This window comes from Oreochromis niloticus, linkage group LG5 (assembly GCF_001858045.2).
Source record: "Oreochromis niloticus isolate F11D_XX linkage group LG5, O_niloticus_UMD_NMBU, whole genome shotgun sequence".
Classification (NCBI taxonomy): domain Eukaryota; kingdom Metazoa; phylum Chordata; class Actinopteri; order Cichliformes; family Cichlidae; genus Oreochromis; species Oreochromis niloticus.
In genome coordinates, this window is record NC_031970.2 from 1,731,187 (window position 1) to 1,750,045 (window position 18,859).

General features: G+C 49.4%; 1 protein-coding gene across 1 annotated transcript in view; it reads right to left on the minus strand.

Annotated features, from left to right (window-relative positions):
* Positions 1-18,859, minus strand: part of grm7 (glutamate metabotropic receptor 7) — a 165,660-nt gene that overhangs the window by 111,709 nt on the left and 35,092 nt on the right.

Consider the following 18,859-nt stretch of genomic DNA (forward strand, 5'->3'; position numbering starts at 1 on the left):
AAAACATTAGCTAACCATTAATTCAACAAACTAATTACCTCATTAGCGGCCCCATTAATACTTTTAATTTATCACGGAGATGATGAGGAGGGCGAGCGACAGGCCAGTGAGGAGGGTCGTACTCAGAGGAGGCGGGACTCATCGATCATTTACTTAAATCTGAATCAGTGTGGAGCGACCCACGGTCACACACGACACAATCCTGCACACGTTTAAAAATCTGCAAAGTGTCAAAGTAATAAAAACACACGTAGTGATGGAGCTCCATACAGTGATGGAGGCGGAGTCACCGGGACGCTCCTGACCATGAGGATGTTTTTTGTCCGGTCAGGCCTTAAAAAGCAGAAGCCCCCTTCGAGCTGCTCGCTCTCTCTTTGTGCCGAGCTGAAGGCCACTCTGACGCTCTCGGGCGGAGAGATGAGACACGAAGCAGCCCGCTGAGAGGCTGCGGGGGGGCGGTGTCATGCAGAGGCGGCGACAGTTGAGATGTGCGCGGCTAACAGGAAGTCTCCCGGTGTCGTGAGAACGAAGATGCCGTTCAGATAAACCTTTGAGCCCAACAAGCTCGCTCTGAATGACCCGCTTCCATTCCCAGCAGGGCAGAAGCAGCTCAAAGTGAAGGCTGGCGGCTCGCCCGCAGCCACTTTCCTCCAGCCCAGGGAATTCCAGGCCTTTGTTCTCCCCGCTCATCACTGAGCGGAGAGGCGGAGGACGAGGGATGCTAAAAGAGGAGAGCGGTGGGTGGATGTGTGAGCTGGCTGAAGATGGAAGACGTGGCGCTCTCTGATCTCCTCCGCTCCCTCCATCTCTCGTGGCCGCCTGCTTTGGCTCCACTCCTGTGGAAGCAGGACGAGGCTTGGCAGCATCGCGGCCCGGGATTGGCTCTAAAGTGGCGCTAATATGCTAATTCCTTGCAGTTAAATGAGGAATGTCCCGGTGGAAGCTCAGGAAAGATGCTGAGCTCCAACTGATCTATTTATACCGGCAGAGAGGAGCAGGTGGAGACGAAGACGAACTGCTGCATCCACCGAATGCACTCGTAATAATAGCAGTGGATGAATGTGAGCTCGGTTATGGAACTGATCGGCTCACAGAGAGGAGGTTACTGGACCGGGAGTCGAACTCTCAACCTTCAGGGTGAAAATCAAAAGCAAATAAATAAAATAAATGCAAACCAACAGCATCAAAGCAAAGAGTCCATACAGCACAGGCGCTTTACGTTTGCAGGTAACATGAGTGTGGTTTGTGGTAAACCAATAAAACTCACAGTAAACGAGATGAGGCGCGCTGCATGAGGGAGTCTAATGATTTAAACCCACCTGAGCTGTGTGTGGGAAATCCTCTCAAACGCTTACTCAGAGTCGGTGAAACTTTAATCCACCTGTGAGTTTTCACACCTCTCACTGCTGTCCACGTTTGACTGTTCCCCGACAGCACGCTTTCCTGCCGCTGGAGTTAATTGGACAGTTTCATTAGGAGGATGCGCCTCCTCGCTGCAGCCTTGCTCTGATAGCACGATGCTTCTACGACAGCTCACCTGGACAGAGAGCAGGTGTTTCCCAGGAACATGTCGCCTCAGCATTAATCACTCGGCAGGCTGCGGAGCGCCGAGGTGGTGCATTAACAAGCAGCTAAATGTGATTCCCGCGCCTGCATTTATTAGACCGGATCGAAGGTCGAGGTAGGTTTGTTTGTGAGGGGCCCTGACACAATGAGGCCACCTGTACATTTTAATGAGCCGAGGGTGAACACATTTCCATAAGACAGCTTATTAATCCATCTCCTCCACGTTTACTCTACAGCCGGGGAGGAACAAGCTCCAGTCTGAAACATGCTGCCGTCAACATGCACAGCAAGAGGAGGCGTCTCAGCCACCACAGGGTTAGTCCTGCTCACGGGGACAGCAGAAACACACCAGGATACCAGGAACCCTGTTTACTCAAGAACAGCAAATGCTCACAAACACACATTGCCACGCAGACGTCTAAAAACAGCGCCCGTATTACACGGGCGCTATCACGGGAAGGACCTTCAGGTGAGGTAGAGGCTCAGGTGAAGCCTGACTCCACAGGTCAGAGTCGGGCTCCAGGAGTTCGTCTGATGCTTTAAAGCTAATTTATCATCATCATCGTCGTCGCCTTCAGCTCATTTCTTTAAATGTGGGATAACCAGCAGACCTGCGTTCTTTAACCCCGCCTCTCCTAGTACCACGGCGTCCAGCGAGCACAGACTCTAACCGTGTGTTTACTGAGAGCGACTGTGTCGCCTCCACAACAGCACGCATCTGATCTCAGCGGCCAACGCGCAATAAATTTTATATCAGGCTGGAAATGGAAATCCTGGTGAACCAGTGTGAGAGCAGCTGCACAGAATGCAAAGAGAGGAGGAGGAGGGGCACGCACAGCAGAAACACCAAGCATCCGAATACATAATCATCACGTCGCAGGTCGAACAGGAGCAGCAACGATCTGCCGTAACACCGCCTGCACATGCTCACTTAGGACGACCTCGCATTCATTCAGCGAGCCGCCGTGCCGCCGCTCAGCCGCCCTGCAGCCGCTCGGTCTGTTAGCAAAGTAACCACCTGTCAGTCAGAGAGGCCACGCCCCTAATAATGCAAGCTTTAATATAACTGAAACAGGTGAGTTGTAGATGCTGCTGTGTTCATGTCTGATGTATGTGTGTTTCTCGAGGTTGCTGCCGAGCTGTGGGGATATTTGTCCCACAGTAAGAGTCAAATCCACACTTCTTGTGTAGAAATGTGCCATGGGTGGAGTAGACTGAAGCACGCAGTAAATTTCTCCTCTTCTCTCTGCAGCTCGATGGGAGAAGCTGAGCACTTCCCTGCAGCTGCTCGTCTCCGACTCGGCCGTGAGGCTCGGAGGTTTGCAGAGGAGCTCTCTAATCGGGGCCGCCGTCCCTCCGGGCCCCTCGAGCCGATCCTCAGGAGCCTCTAACCCGCGGACTCTTTGCTTTGCGTCGTGGGCGAGGAGAAAGCAGACAGTCTTAATGTTGAGAGAAGTCCAGATCAGCCCGGAGCAGCGTGAATAATCTGACAGCATGCAGGCTGCAGCAGGAGGGAAAAGACGACCCCACAAAAACCACGGTGACTGGAACACGAGGAGACGCCAGCGAGCCTCCACGCCACATATGTACACGAATGAACCTTCATGTTATTGTCTCAAACTGCACACTGACGCCGTCGCCTCATTCCTTCTTAAGAGTAATCAGATACATCTGAACAGGTCATGTTATGAAATGACATGTTATGACATCATCACTTCATGTGAAGGTCAGGAGACTGGCTGAGCAGACAGTCACACTCCACTTAAAACCGGGACAGGAAGTGAGCATTGATTTCCTGCTCTGAGCTGTGAGGCCCTGATGCTGGTGGAAGTGTGCGCGCTCCAGCGGTTAATCGTCCCCGTCTCTGAGATCAGGGACGGATCAGCTGATCCAGCATCGGCGGTGTTTTCACGGTCTGCGTGGCAGATGTCGGCTCATAAATAGCTAACCGGCGAGGCGGCGCTGGTCCGTCTGCTCAGATTGAATCTGTAAGGCTCTCACAATCGCAGGTAATTTATAGCTCGCCTCGGCCCCGACGCTCGCCTGTCAGCACTGAACACGCTTCACGTTGGCCATTTTCTCTGCTTCAGCCTGAGCTGCAAGGATTTGCCAGGAGAGCCTGCAGCTACTGCTAATGACTGCTGCTGCAGCCCGACTCGGGGGGAGGAGGAGGGCAGGGTGCTGGTCTTCATCACTTATCTTTGTGTGAGGAGCTGATTGGTCCAGGAAGTCCCGCCCTCTCCTCCTTACTTGATTCAACTTCCTGCTAACCCCACAGACGAGAACAAAGGGGCGTGTCCTCAGTCACCCAGAAAGTGATCGTGTCACATTTTCCCCTGGTGGACAAAAGCACGACACATTACAAACACAAAAGTTCAAAGTTCAAACAGCAGAAGCATGAAACCATGGATACAAGCCCTTTCTTCAAGTTTCAGCTTTATGATTAAAGTCTGACTCACTCCATTTATCTGCTCCTTTATTTCTTAACACGTTTTCTACCATCTGCTATGAATGAAGTTATTTTTACAACAAAGGCGTCCACAGCTCAGTCCCGGGTTTATTAGGAGAGGCTTTTCCCACACGAGGACCGAGCCATTAATTGTTTACTGGCTGTCACAGCAGGTCTGTCCCTTCCAGCCAAACCCACACTGATGGCAGCCCACTGAGAGCGCTGCTATGTGGGTTAGCGGTGGCGGTGCTGGCCAGGCAGCCCACCACAGCTAAATTATTCATTCCCCCTCTGACTGCTGTGGTGAAACGCTGGGTCAGTGCGAGAGGAGGCAAACAGCCCGAGCCAGCAGCCAGAGGGATCAAATGGACCAGGAAACAAAGCTCGCGTCCCCCACATATACATAAGTGCTCTTCACGGGTCAGACGTGTGAACCCGCCCGCTCACGGGCCAACGCTCTGCCAACGAATTCTGTTTCAAGAACCTGCTCACAGAAAATGGATGTGTTTCTGATGGCAGCGCACCGTCTCGCTTACTGCAGACATATTTCAGGCCCGGGTTTGGTCTCTGACCGCCATCAGGTCCACGAGGGTCACGGGGGGGGGGCACGGGGGCACGGGGGGCCAGATTGTCCCAGCAGAGGTAAGAACGCTGTTGACGGCTGGAGTCGGCCTGTCAGCCTGTCAGAGCCGCTCCAACATACGTGTCGCTGTCACGTTAATAAACACGTCCGTCCCCTCCCCGCCGCTCTGATGCACGACTTACAGCCTGCCAGATGGTGCTGCAGAATATTTCATCACTATTAATGTCAGCGATACATTAATGAGGACTCCTACACGCAGCAGCTGCAGCAGGTGCTGCGCAGCGACAATGCTTCATTTAAATTTGTCGTTTCCGTGTTTCACCGGATGAGAGCTTGTAAAACAAGAGGTCAGGACACCGACGGCGACGGCGTGACGGCGCGTGAATGTGTTTTTAATGAGAGCCACGGCGTGTTTTACACAGAAACAGGAGATGATGTTTTTCACACGTCGGTCGCAGCGCGAGACGTTTCAGCTCCAGCGTTTTTACTGCAGCTGATTGTCGGCCCTCAAACATACGAGTCCACATATTTACGGCTCTGTAACCTGTTCAGACAGAAATATGTTTGTGCCGTCGCTGAGATGTTCCAGTCTTTTAAAGAAACGCAGTCTCAGCCAGCTCAGGCTGACTCACGCTTCTCCCAAACCCAGAAATACCCGATCGGTCGGCGTCACAGCGTTCAGCGCCTCGCTGCTAATGTGCTTAAAGGGCTGAGGAAGAGGAGAACCGAGGCTCAGAAACATTCACAGTCATACACCATTAGACCTCGCCTTCTATAACATCTAAAAAATGTTTGGCTTAAAACCAAATTATTCAAATATTATTCAAATGCTTTGACGGACTAACAACTCAGAGCAGACCAGGCGGTGTTTAATTAACAGCTTACTTTGTGACATGACGTCTGTTATTGTGTTATTTATAGTAAAAAGCACCTCGAGTCCACAGTCACTGCACTGCTGTGTTTAACTGAAACCGTATTTAACATGTTTGATTCAAACTGTGGCGAGAGCAGCAAAATGATTCACCAACCCGACCGACTCCTACAGCTCCGCCGTGTATTAATGTGCACGAGCACGAGTCAGTGCATACGAGAGCAAACAGATGAACGTTTGAATCCAGCCTGGACGTAAAGAAACGGCAGCTTCCATAAATGGTTAAACATCCTGGAATAAAACCAGCTGCACAGGTGGCAGACCTGTGTGCACCTGTGAGACCAGGCTCTTTATTAAGGTGCTGCAGGTAACCAAAAGGCAGCAGAGCCCACACACAAGGGAGGGCAACAGGAGTGCAGTATAAGTCAGAGAACAGGTGCAAACGTCAGCTTTAAATAGACACAGGAGATAATCAGGCAGCGTGGAAGCACCAGGGCACAGCTGAAACTAATTAAGACCATAACAAAGGAAATAAGACTGATGACAAGAGACCGACGACAACTAAACGAAACAGGATCAGATATGACAGAAGGAAGTAGGGACACCGTGTTAGCTGAAACACAAAGAATCAAACAGTAAGAAACACCAGATTACAAAGATTTACAAAACTGAAACTACAAGCACAACCGTAAAATCCTTCCTATAAATACAGAAGGAAAGAAAAGACCCGAGAAACCCCTCAGGCTGTGACGCCGTGTTCACCAGCTGACTTTAAAATCTTTGTTTTTTTGTTCGTAGACGTATTAAAGACTCGTCACCCTCTGAACGCCCACCGCTTTCACATCTTCATCGCCAATCTTGTAACAGGAGACATGTAAGAAGGGGACGCGTTTGGTTAGCATGTGGCTAACCTGTGACCCGGTTTATGCTGAGAGGTGAGCTCACGCTAACCCTGAGGTTTCTGTCTGGCTTCGGGCCACGGCCGGTCTTAGCTCCGGTTTCCTCACTGAAGGTGGGTCAGAGCGAAGTCAGAGCTCACGCTCTGACCTCATTCTGATGAACCCACGCAGCCCTGCGCACAGACGCAGGCACATACCTCGATGTTCACACCTGTCAACGAGACATTTTGCTGCTGTGCATGTCCATCATCATCTCCAGAGGCAAGCGGTTCGCGTGAGTCACTGCTCAGCAGACAGACAGCTGAAAATAATAGCGCAGAATTACAGAAACAAGATGTTCTCTGCTTCCTGCTCATCTGCTCGAACAATAGAGACAAAGTGTTTCCACAAGACTCAAGCTTTCATCCACAATCACACACTCCCCACTTATCCCCACGCCATCAATGCATCCTCAACAAGCTTAAGCCTGACGTGACCGTGCACCCATCGGAAAATCATCCCGATTGTGACAAAAAACAAGAAACATGGAGCAGAGTGACTGTTCCCCCCCCGTCACTGTCTGCAGCATCCTTCAGCAGGAGGCTGCTTTACGCCTCTAACACATGCACGTGACTCTTTTAAAGACCTGCAGGTTTGTGCTGAGTGTCTCTCTCATCACGCAGCAGCTTCATTTTCAGCCCCTTCCTGAACAAACAGGTGATGATGTTTAATCATGAAATCTGGTAAAAACTGCTCCAAAAGTCGGGTGAGTTTCAGGTTTACTACACGTGCAGTTGCACAAAGTCACACACTGCACTTTGGCTCGATCTGTGGCTCCTCCCACCGGCGTGCTGAACACATGCGGGCCAACTCCCGTTTCATATCCTGATCCGTGTGCCCGCCTCCATCTTTACGACAGCAGCGAGCGGACGTCCCGTGTTCGGCTTGTAGGCTCCGCTGATGAAACTTACTCGAACTTTAACTCGAGTCGAGTGACTTCAAAAAGTGTGACACGAGAGCAAAAATGAGAGCTTCACGCAGAACAAAACTGCAGAAATATTGGTTTCATCCTGGTTATTGTGCTCTGCTAACGGCTACAAGCTAAAAACGAAGCCCTGGAGTTTGTCTATAATTATTAATCATGTAGGAAAGTGTGGGTGAGCGTCACACAGCCGACACACACCGAGCTGTGTTTGAAGAAAGTGACTGGAAACGAGAACAGGAGTGCAAAACGCTGACTGACTGGTGTTTTTCGGACTGGTTTCTGCTGTGTTACTGGATTTGCTCCCACGCGTCTCTGATCCATGACGCTGACTTCCTCACAGCTGTGGAGACGCTGCGAGTGAATTTAGGGACGTTTTTGTTTTTTTAATGGCGACGGTTTTCGCCTTTGTTCGTCGGTTCCTTCGCAGCTCCGTGTGGAAATACCTGCATGAATAAACATTTGTGCTTGTCGCCCACCTCACCTGCACCCCTCCCCGTGTCACCACACAAAATGGTGACGCTGTGCCGCCGACCAGTTTGGCACACAGCGAATGTTGGCAGTCGGTATCGGGAACTCAATTATGCAGTGCGGCGGCTGAAACTGAAAGGATGCTGTCATCCTGTCAGGCGAGTTTGACATCGCCGCCTACGAGCGCGTGGACCTCTCCAGAAAGTACTCTGAGACGTGAAAGGACGGCCATGCTGAGAGGATTCATTCAAATGGTGGTTTTGCTCGTCTGTGTGACGACTGAACGTCACATCCCGACACTTTTAATCCGCGCCGAGGTTTTAACTCGCCTTCTTGCTCGTTTCCTCGGGCCTCCGCTCCAAGACGACGTGCAGGCTGAGCGACTGTTTCTGCAGCAGCGGCCGTCGTTCTTCCAGACACGTGACAATTAAGTAATGGCATGTCGACAGCGTAGGCTGCTATTAGTGTTCCCTCTGGTTTTTAGCTGTCTGGCAGGAGACATGGAGAAAGGTAGAAGAGGAGAAAATGATGGGCCTGGGAGGAGGAAGAGGAGGTGCTGAAGGGTGAGACAGCGAGAACATAGGGTTCAGTTTTTTGTGTTTTCTGACACCAACAAAGACATCGAGTTAAAGTCGGAACAGTCTGAGACGACAAGCTTTTCCTTCCATCTCCCACAGAAACATCGCCGTCATTACAGCTGCTGTATAATCACATCTATGCAATAAAAAACGAGATTACTGCGGTGCAGGACCGAAGTCGTAACGATCCCTCGCAGACGCTCAGACGACCTCCCATCAGCCCCAATCAGCTGAGGCCTCAGCCTAAACTAAAGGTGATTGGGCCTAGAGCTGGGCGATATATCGAGTTTTTTAAAAATATCGATATATTTTTATACGAGATATAAGATGTGACAATATCCTTTATATCGATATAGTCTGTGTTACGTTATAATTATAGTTGCGGAGCCGCAAGTTTGCCTCTCTTTCGTCCACTTTTGTCTTTACGCAACGTTACTCGACCTCGCCTCTCCTTCACTGAACACAACTCCCCCTCCTCCCCCATCGCGTCACCTGCAGGCAGCGACAAGATGGACACGGCAAATCTCCGTTAATGAGTTACTGCGCATCGCCCCGTGCGTGGGGCTGGACGGCGTCAACGTGTTAACGAGCTAACCACGCTAACGAGCTAGCCACGCTAACGCCATGCACGGCCTAAAATCCTTTCATTCTCTCAAAAGTTGACTGTGCGCCTTATGTATGAATTCTGGTTGTGCTTGATGACCGCGAGCCGATTTTATGTGATACACGGCGCTCAGCAATACGTCAAAAAGTGTTTTAGTTCGACTTTGGTAAGCTACGGAGCTGCACCGCTTGATGGATTGTCGGAGCATTACGGCTACGAGGAGCCTCGCGGAGTGATACGTACTGTGCTTCAACGTAATATTACCGTATTGTGTGTGTATAAGGACCATAAATGGCTCCTGTTCAGAGACACGGTTACGAAGCGGATTTCAAACTCCAGGCTGTCAGTCACGCAGTAGAAGTTGGGAACAGAGCAGCTGTGAAATCTGTCTTTGTTATTATGCTCAGCGTCTGTTAGTTTACATTTTGACTGCACAATTGTGAGCTCTTTGTTATGCACAAAACAACATAGTTTTCTTTTATTTATAGAGCATCATTATTTAATAAATGCTCATAATTTATTTTTGAGTAGTTTTGTTCATGTACATCTATGCTGTATGTTAATAAAAGTGCCTGTGTGACATCTGGGACACAGCTTTGACTAAGAACTCTCTTTTTGTTCTTACTTTATGGCTTTAAAAAAATATCGAGATATATATCTTATATCGCCATCCAGCTAAAAAATATCGAGATATGAATTTTGGGTCATATCGCCCAGCTCTAATTGGGCCACAGGAGATCAGGTGACATTACACCTTGTCTAACGTTCGGCCCAAACGCAGCAACAAAGTGACACCAGCGTCTGCAGACAGACGGGTTTATTTTTAAGTGACCTCCGTCACGCCTTCATCCACACCTCATCGGGTGGAGACGACCACTCGGCCTTGCAGCCACAGAACCCAGAGCATCAAACATGTGAGGTTATTCAGTGCTACTGTTTGGGTCGTTGCCATGGTGATTTTGTATCCAGAGTGACCAAGGAAAGCTAATGCTAGCTAGCTCTGTTATTAAGCAGCACACAGACACACAGATACCTGCTAATTAAAAAGGTTAACATCCAGTTAAAATCCTGGACCTTTATTCAGGTAAACTGGAGCTCAGCCTGTTAGTACAGGTGACCACAGAGCAGCCGTGTTATTGGTCAGAGTCTTTATTTGCAGTCAGGATGAAGGATTTTAACTGATGCAGGAAGAATCATGTTCAGGTGTTTTAAAGAGTAAAATGATTTTTGTGCCTTTCTTTGTGTGACGGGGAAGAGGAAGCAGAGGTGGAGAAGTGTCAGCAAAGTGACGGGAAGAAACGTGGCGAGGAGCCACGATGCGGCGGGCGAGGAGGCAGAGCAGCGAGGCGGACATTTTGACTGGTTATTAGCACTGTGGGGGCTCGTGTCAGAGTGGGCCTGCATCAGACATCCTCTGACACATCGGATTTCCTCACCTATTAATTGGACTGTCACGCCTTGGACCAGCCGGCCTCTGGCGAGCCGCGCAGGACGTTTCATCACAGTTTGAAATCAGCAGACGGCGGAAACGACACGTGTGGACGACGTTAGTCCAGCTGTGGCTGCTAATCAGCTCCTCCACACAGCTGTTAAAGCAGGTCAGACCTTCTCACCTGACTCGGGGCTCTTCTCAGGATCCGCTAACGAGATGGCGAGACTCAGACTCTCGTGATTGAATCGTTTAGCCTCAAGAATCACGTGACGCCACAGCGAAGGCTCTGGAATAAAAATCCCAGCAGTGTTCGTCGTCACAGGATTATCTGTGCGATAAAGAAAATGATATTCAATTCAATTCAATTCAATTTTATTTATATAGCGCCAAATCACAACAAAAGTCGCCTCAAGGCGCTTTATATTGTACAGTAGATAGCACAATAATAATCTCTGTTATGTTTCTGCTGATTGAAGCCTGAAGCCCTCGGAGATGTGGGAGCGGCGTTTTGTGGGGACCTCGAGTCATTTGTAATAATTACACAGTTTGTTGTTCTGTGTGAACCTGCCGTGTTTGTAATTTATAAAGTAAAATTTCTGCAAATTACCTCCCACATCTCACCGATTTACTGAGACGAGTCCAGTGAATCAGCAGCAGCTGCAACTTTGGTCTTTTTTCTTTCCTTTTGCAACATTTTTTGTCCTCTCACCTTTTCTCCACCTCCTCTATAACAGCGGCTGTGTTGGTGCTTATAGGTATAGCCTGCAGCTGGTGACATCACCAACTCACACAGGAAGCTGTTACTGTTAATGAGCAGGATGCTTCAGAGGATTTCAAAATAAATCTAGATGTCGTTGTTCAGCTTGTTCCAGCTAAAGTAAATGTGTGAGAAATACTCGAGTATTAACTTGTTTTGTCAGGTTTGCTTTGTGTCGTCATACAAATAAAAATTCAATTTTTTGAATCTACAGAGACATGAAATCAGAAAACATATTCTGTGTACATACTGTCAGTTTTTCCTCTCCTTCCCTTTGGAAAGCAACAGCTGACGTGGATCACCGCTGAGATTAATCCACCCGATATCAGGCTCAGTGTCACTCTCTGCCGGGATCACATCGACGTTAACTCCCCGGGAAAAGATGAGAAAACCGGAGCTGGACAGATGTTTCTGTCTGTCAGTCCGTCTGTCTCTGATCAGTTCAATAAACAAATTAAAGGCTATGACTTTGTTTTTTAATGACTGTGAACAGACGCGTCTCCTACACAGCCTGGCATCACTGGAGGCTGTTTGCATTGAGCTGTCTCACTTCTGTCTCTGTCTGGACCGTCTGCCCCCTGATGGTAGTGTTACCGGGTCATAAATTACATATTGTTATAATTACACAAAATGTGTTCCAAACCCCAAACTGTTCCTGGTGTACCTGAATTTTAGGACCTCCAAGCCTGTAGTGAGAGCCCCTCCTCATCCTTCTTCTTTGGTGCAGCCCTAAATCTGGGGTACCTCTTTGACCTCTCACCTTTGCTACCATTCCCCTGTGGGAGAGCTCGGTGTCATTTCTAACCCTAATTATATCTTTATCCACCCTGATGTTTCTGATTGTGTGCTTTAGTTCATTACTGTCATCATTACGCCTGTCTGTACTAGATGCTGTGAATATGTGGTACATGTGTGCCGTATGTAGGCACTGTTAATGCTAGCATGAACAACACGACTTTATGTTGCTAGAAAGTCTAATGAGGAGATCCGGGCGATGTTTGTCGAGCCGTTGGTGATTTTACGGTTCAGACTTCTTGTTTTTCACCTATTTCTATTCTGAAGTGATTTACACGTTTGCATGACGAGAGTAAGATCCCCGGTTTAATCTGGGAGGAGACAGATTTGTTTCAGGTGTATCCAGGATAAAAATCTGCCAAATAAAACATGCGGAGCTTCCTGCTGTCAATAAAACCGCTCGTTTTAACTCGTGGAAAAGGACGTAGCTGAACCAGAGGACACAAAAACACCAGAAACCGCGTGGTTGTTTGTGTGTCCAAATATGCTTCTTACTTTTTTGCATCACTGTCTTTTTGTTTAGTTTGATTTTTTTGCCTTCTATGTCATTTTATACTGAAACTTTTGGAGGTAAAGAGCCCAGGTGCATATTAATCCAGGTGGAGGGAAACACAGGCAAAGTATTTTGTCAAACACGTGCACATACATCTCGTGGAGCTTTGCAATAAAGTCCACTTTATGCAGATGACACCAGGATTTATATTTATGATTCTGGCACAAAAATGAAAAAGGATTTGTTAAAGTTCTCAAATAAATGTGTGCTGTGATCATCCTTTGAGATCAACTCCACAACGCTCGGATTCTTCTTCTGCACTTTAATGGTCTGTTTTATTTTTGCTGTTTTCTTCTCCTGATCCACGGTGATCCTGCGTGTGTTCATCACCTGCACCGCTCCAGTTTGACTGACTGCCTGTTAATGCACACACTGCAGCTCCTGTGTGGATCTAACCTGCAGTCACTGACTGACACGTGAAATTGCCTCTGAACGTTTATCCCTGCAGGTCTGAACAGCACGGGCGCCGCTCGCATCCACAAATGAGGGCGCTTTATGCAAACCACTAGGCCGATTGTTCTCTCTGCATGCGTGAGCGCAATCACATTTCCATTTCGGTTGTTTAGCGCACACTCACACGGACTTACAAAGAGCGCGTTCATCGCACAACAACCAAGCCGCCAATACGAGCGGCGTCGAGTGTTGGAGCTTCACGGGTCGACGCCATCAGAACATTGATTAGTTAAACTTCCCGGCATGTTACGGAGGGCCGTCTGCCTCTGGCTGGCCTCTGCTCAGACGTCATGTTTGTACCTGAACATGCAGGAAACACTGAGCAGCTGTCTGCTTTACTCGAGGTGTGGATGTTGCTGATTAGCAGGTATCTGTGTCTGAGTGATGGACTGATATTCACACACATTCACACGGTGCTGTGATCTACCATTCACAGCACACACAGACACACACACAGACACACACGCACACACACAGACACACACACAGACACACACGCACACACACAGACACACACACAGACACACACGCACACACACAGACACACACACAGACACACACACACACACACAGACACACACACACACACACACACAGACACACAGACACACACACAGACACACACACACACACACAGACACACACAGACACACAGACACACACACAGACACACACACACAGACACACACACAGACACACACACACACACACACACAGACACACACACACACACACAGACACACACACACACACACAGACACACACACACGCACACACACACACACACACACACGCACACAGACACACACACACACGCACACAGACACACACAGACACACACACACACGCACACAGACAGACACACACACACGCACACACAGACACACACAGACACACACACACAGACACACACACACACGCACACAGACACACACAGACACACACACACACGCACACAGACAGACACACACACACGCACACACACACACACAGACACACAGACAGAGACACACACAGACAGACACACACAGACAGACACACACACACACACACACACACACACACAGACACACACACACACACGCACACAGACAGAGACACACACAGACAGACACACACAGACAGACACACACACACACACACACACACACACAGACACACACACACACACACACACACAGACACACACACACACACACACACACACACACACACGCACACACAGACACACACAGACACACACACACAGACACACACACACACAGACAGACACACACACACACACAGACAGACACACAGACAGACACACACAGACACACAGACAGACACACACAGACACACAGACAGACACACACACACACACACACACACACACACACACACACGCACACACAGACACACACAGACACACACACACAGACACACACACACACAGACAGACACACACACACACAGACAGACACACAGACAGACACACACACACACACAGACAGACACACACACACACACAGACACACACACACACACACACACACGGCTGGGATCTACAATGAATTCACAGCTTCTGAATACAGAAGATAAATCACTGTGATATCGCAGAAATATGGAGGAAAAAAAAGAGGAAATTGGATGATATTGCACGGAGAGTCGGGCGGGGGCGGGGCTGCAGGTCAGGAGGATCACGCTGTGAATGTTCCCATGTTGAAGCACGCTCACCCTCCTCTTCCTCTCCAGGCGAACAGTCTAAACATCTCTGAAAGATAAACGACCCGTCAGCGTTTTGCACTGTTACTGCGCAGCTCGTCTTCATGACGCGTTCCTGCGTTCATCTCAGACTGGTCTGTGATTGGGTAATGAGCACAGTTTGACTCTGGGTCAGTCTGAGGGGGATAGTCGAGTTTGTTACACAGGTTCAAATCTAAGCTCTGAAACCTTTTAACTGACTTAACAGATCACCGTGCTGAGCTCCTCATCCACGCCCTGAGGGCACCCTGCAGAAGAAGCTCCGACCTTTGATCTGGTTCACCCCCTGTGGGCGTGGTCATAGACTGGGAGCTTTACCTTCGTGCTAACGTGCTGTTACTGGTGAATAACACCCTGAGACACCTGAACTCCCCCACGTTGGTCTGAACGCTCCTCCTCCAGTTCTCCTCCGTTCTTCGTCCATGCAGGTGATGAACAGACTCCTGGTGACACGTGCGAGTTATGTGAACCCAGCAGGAGTTTAACACCCAGGCTTCTCCCAGAAACCAAAACAGCTCCTGAACTTTTGAATCGTGTCCCCCTGACTGTGGTGTTTCTCGGGTTTGATCTGTTTGTGCCAAGTCCCGTGCGTTCCTCGCCGTCCTCTTCCTTCAGGAACTGCTGTGCTGTATTTCCCTGTGAAGCACGTCATGAGCACTCTGAAGCGATCACACCTTCACGTTAGCGATGCGTGTCAGCCCCCGCCGAGCTGCACATTAAAAATAGTTTTTGTGTTTGCTCATATTTGTCGAGCGATTTGAGACGTCTGCACACCTGAGTCTGTGGTGGGGATGTGGCGGAGAAAAGGCTGAGTGTGCAGCGTGGGGGCGGGACCACGGGGGGTAAGGCTGTGATTTGTGTGAGCATCAACACGGCCTCAGCTGGAAGGAAATAAAGTTCCTTTCAAGCTCTGCTGGATGGTTCCTGCAGCTCTGCGTCGGGATGAACCTCCAGAGACCGACCTCGTCAGATCAGCAGCCGCACAAACACTCCGACATGTTCCTCTGACGTTTGATGTGAACATTAAGCAAAGCTCCTGACCTGCTTCTGCCTGCTCTTCCTCCTCCTCCTCCTCTTAAATGCTGCGATCGGTCGGCTCAGACTAACCTCTGGTTTACACTCCAGGATAGACCTGTTCTCGCTAACGAGACGAGAGGTCACCGTGGAGCATCCTTGGGGCCTCAGGACGCCGTCCTCGCTCGACTCCTGCCGGACATTCGTGCCTCCTTTTGTTTTCATCATCATTAAAACTCTTTCCTCCTTCCTCCCCCCACTCAGCGCTTCCTCTCCCTCCGTCCTCGCCCTTCTCCTCCACCATCGTCATCAGCGGTGGTGTTAGTATGCAGACCGGAGCCCCGAGGCCGGCGGCCTAAAAACAACAGATGCTGAATTCACAAACATTCTCAGCATTAACGCACCAGGCAGGCGTCCGCTCAGAGCGCACACCATGCCGCCATGCTCCTTCCTCCGTCATCACCGTCTCCTCCTCGCCGACCCAGTTCCGTTAAAGTCCTCACGGCAGAGGACGGTGCAACTTTTAATCAGATGACTTGTCATAATAATAATAATATTGTATACTAGGGACGGTACCTTGCTCAGGGGTACCTCAGGCTGGTCGTTCAGTGGAATCGAACCCCCGACCTTCCGATCATGGGGCTATCACTCTACCCTACTGAGATATCCCTGCCCTAAATTTAAAAAAAGCTGACCATTGTTCATCTGCGCTAACGGTGCGGCTGAGTCAGGACTCGCTGTAATTGGCTCGCAGCGCTGCGATACCACGAGCAGCGCGTCAAACAGAACCTCACTTGTTTTTCCTGCTGTTTAATGAGCGTCTGCAGAACACGCAGAAGCCACAGCGCGCACAAACAAGACGGCAGGTCGCTCAGTTTTCAGTTAGCTGCATTTCATGAACAGAAACCAAAATCAGTGCCGACGGGCGAGCGCAGCCAAAATCTGATTCTGACAGCGGGACGAGTCCACTGACAGGAGCTAATGTCCAACTCAGTGTTCACACTGGTTCAGTAAAGCTGATCTGAAAACAAAGTGGAGAGGAACGTGGACGGAGATTCAGATGCGTGAAAACTGAAAACGTGGACGTCTTAAAGACATTTTTAACCTGCAGCAGAGATGATCTCCATCCTCAGATCAGACTGGAGGTGGAGCCAGAGGTTAGAGAGTAAAACCTGGCGCACCTGACACCTGCTGACCCACATCCATGAATGCAGTTTTCTCTCTTGGCTTCAAATTAAGATCCGGGAAATTAAAAAGACATGGACCAATCGCTTCAAGACTCGAGACCTCAGCTGAGTCCTGCCTTCTGAGTATTATCAGGATGGTTTACAGAGCCTTCGACCGTCCGTCTGCAGCCAAACGGGACCAGGAGCTCCTCACACACTGATGTTTCCTCTTCTGGCTTCACCTTCAGAGACTCCTTTAATCCTGAGATTCACTTTTGAAGACTCGACTCGGACACTGAATGTTCTCGGCCTCCTTTACATCATAGGGACTACTGGGATGACATAAGCTGGGATTTGAGCTACACTATGGTACGTGAACTTCACTGAAACTGGACCTAAAGATAAAAGAGTGGAGACGCCACTTTATTTGACCTCTAAAAGTCAGAGATGGGACTCGGACCGGTCATTTAAAGATTCGAGGCTGGAGGCTGGACTGTGCAAACCCTTTGTGACCTGAGACCTCTGTTTAAGGTGAGACCTCAGCTTGCGATCAAAAGGAGCAGCCACCAGTGGGTGACTTGGTGGTGGCGTGCTAATGGACCGCACCCCGAGTCCCTGAAGCTGAACGTATGACCAGCTAAAATGAATCTGACTGTGAAATCCATAAAAACACAGCAACTCTGGGCTCAAACACCCAATTAAAGCTTTTAAATTCTGTTGGGATGAATCTGTGCCCAGTCAGGCCGTAGTCTCATGCTTGTAATCGGAAGGTTGCCGGTTCAAGCCCTGGCTCCAACAGTCTCGGTCGTTGTGTCCTTGGGCAAGACACTTCACCCGTTGCCTACTGGTGGTGGTCAGAGGGCCCGGTGGCGCCAGTGTCCGGCAGCCTCGCCTCTGTCAGTGCGCCCCAGGGCAGCTGTGGCTACAACGTAGCTTGCCATCACCAGTGTGTGAATGTGTGTGTGAATGGGTGAATGACTGGATATGTAAAGCGCTTTGGGGTCCTTAGGGAGCATAAAAGCGCTATATAAATACAGGCCATTTGTCACCAACTGTTTAACGCTGGGGATGCTCGCCTTGCTCGGGGGCACTTTGATGGCGGACGCTGAGTTTGGGGAAAGTGTGATTCGATTACCCTCCCTGCTAATCCTCTGGATCCTCCTGCCTCTTCTGTATTGCATGTCTCAGCTATAACAAGTCCTCCCTGGTGTTTACCGCTCATTATCAGCCGCAGTACAGTTGAGGGTGTTGGCTAATATTGCTCCTCGGGGACAAATTTAAACCCCTCATCCAAATTAAGAGAGTGCACCTTTGATTTGGATCACTTAGTCTGCAGCCGGCCCGTGAAGAGGCAGGACGGGGCCGCTGATTAACGCTGGCAGTAAAACGCTCAGGCTTTGGTCTCGTTCACAGAGTCTCGGACTTTTTAATCCATCTCATCTATGTATGACGTCTATCCAGGTTTAGCTCATGTATCATGCAGGACGCCTCTTTCAGGAACCGTTGCAAGTTTCTCTCCGGCCCAAATGGCTGAGGAGTTCTGGTTTTTGTAGGACCTGGTTTTCCTGTCTGTGTTCAGTGCCTTATGAATGCTTTGTGCTATTGTGATAAACCAAAACATCTTCTCTCTGAAGCCAGTTGGATTTTATCTCTAGCCAAACGTTCACAGAGTTCTGGTCTGTTAAAGAGGGCTTGGTGAAATGTGCTGATGGTAAAAACAGAGTCAAAGGGCGAACGGGTCAGAGTTCAGGGACTGAGAGTTATCTTCGGGCTGTCAAAGCGAATATGCAGGGACCAGATTTTTGGGTTATGGTTTATGTTTTAGTACGAGCTGCACTGACCAATCAGGTTTGAGCAAAGACGTCTGAATGATATCTGTGGGAAGCTTCAGTAACAGTACAGAGCTCGATGAAATCTTCTACTGTGGAAACAAATTTGCTTTTAGAAAATCGTCTGATTTTATT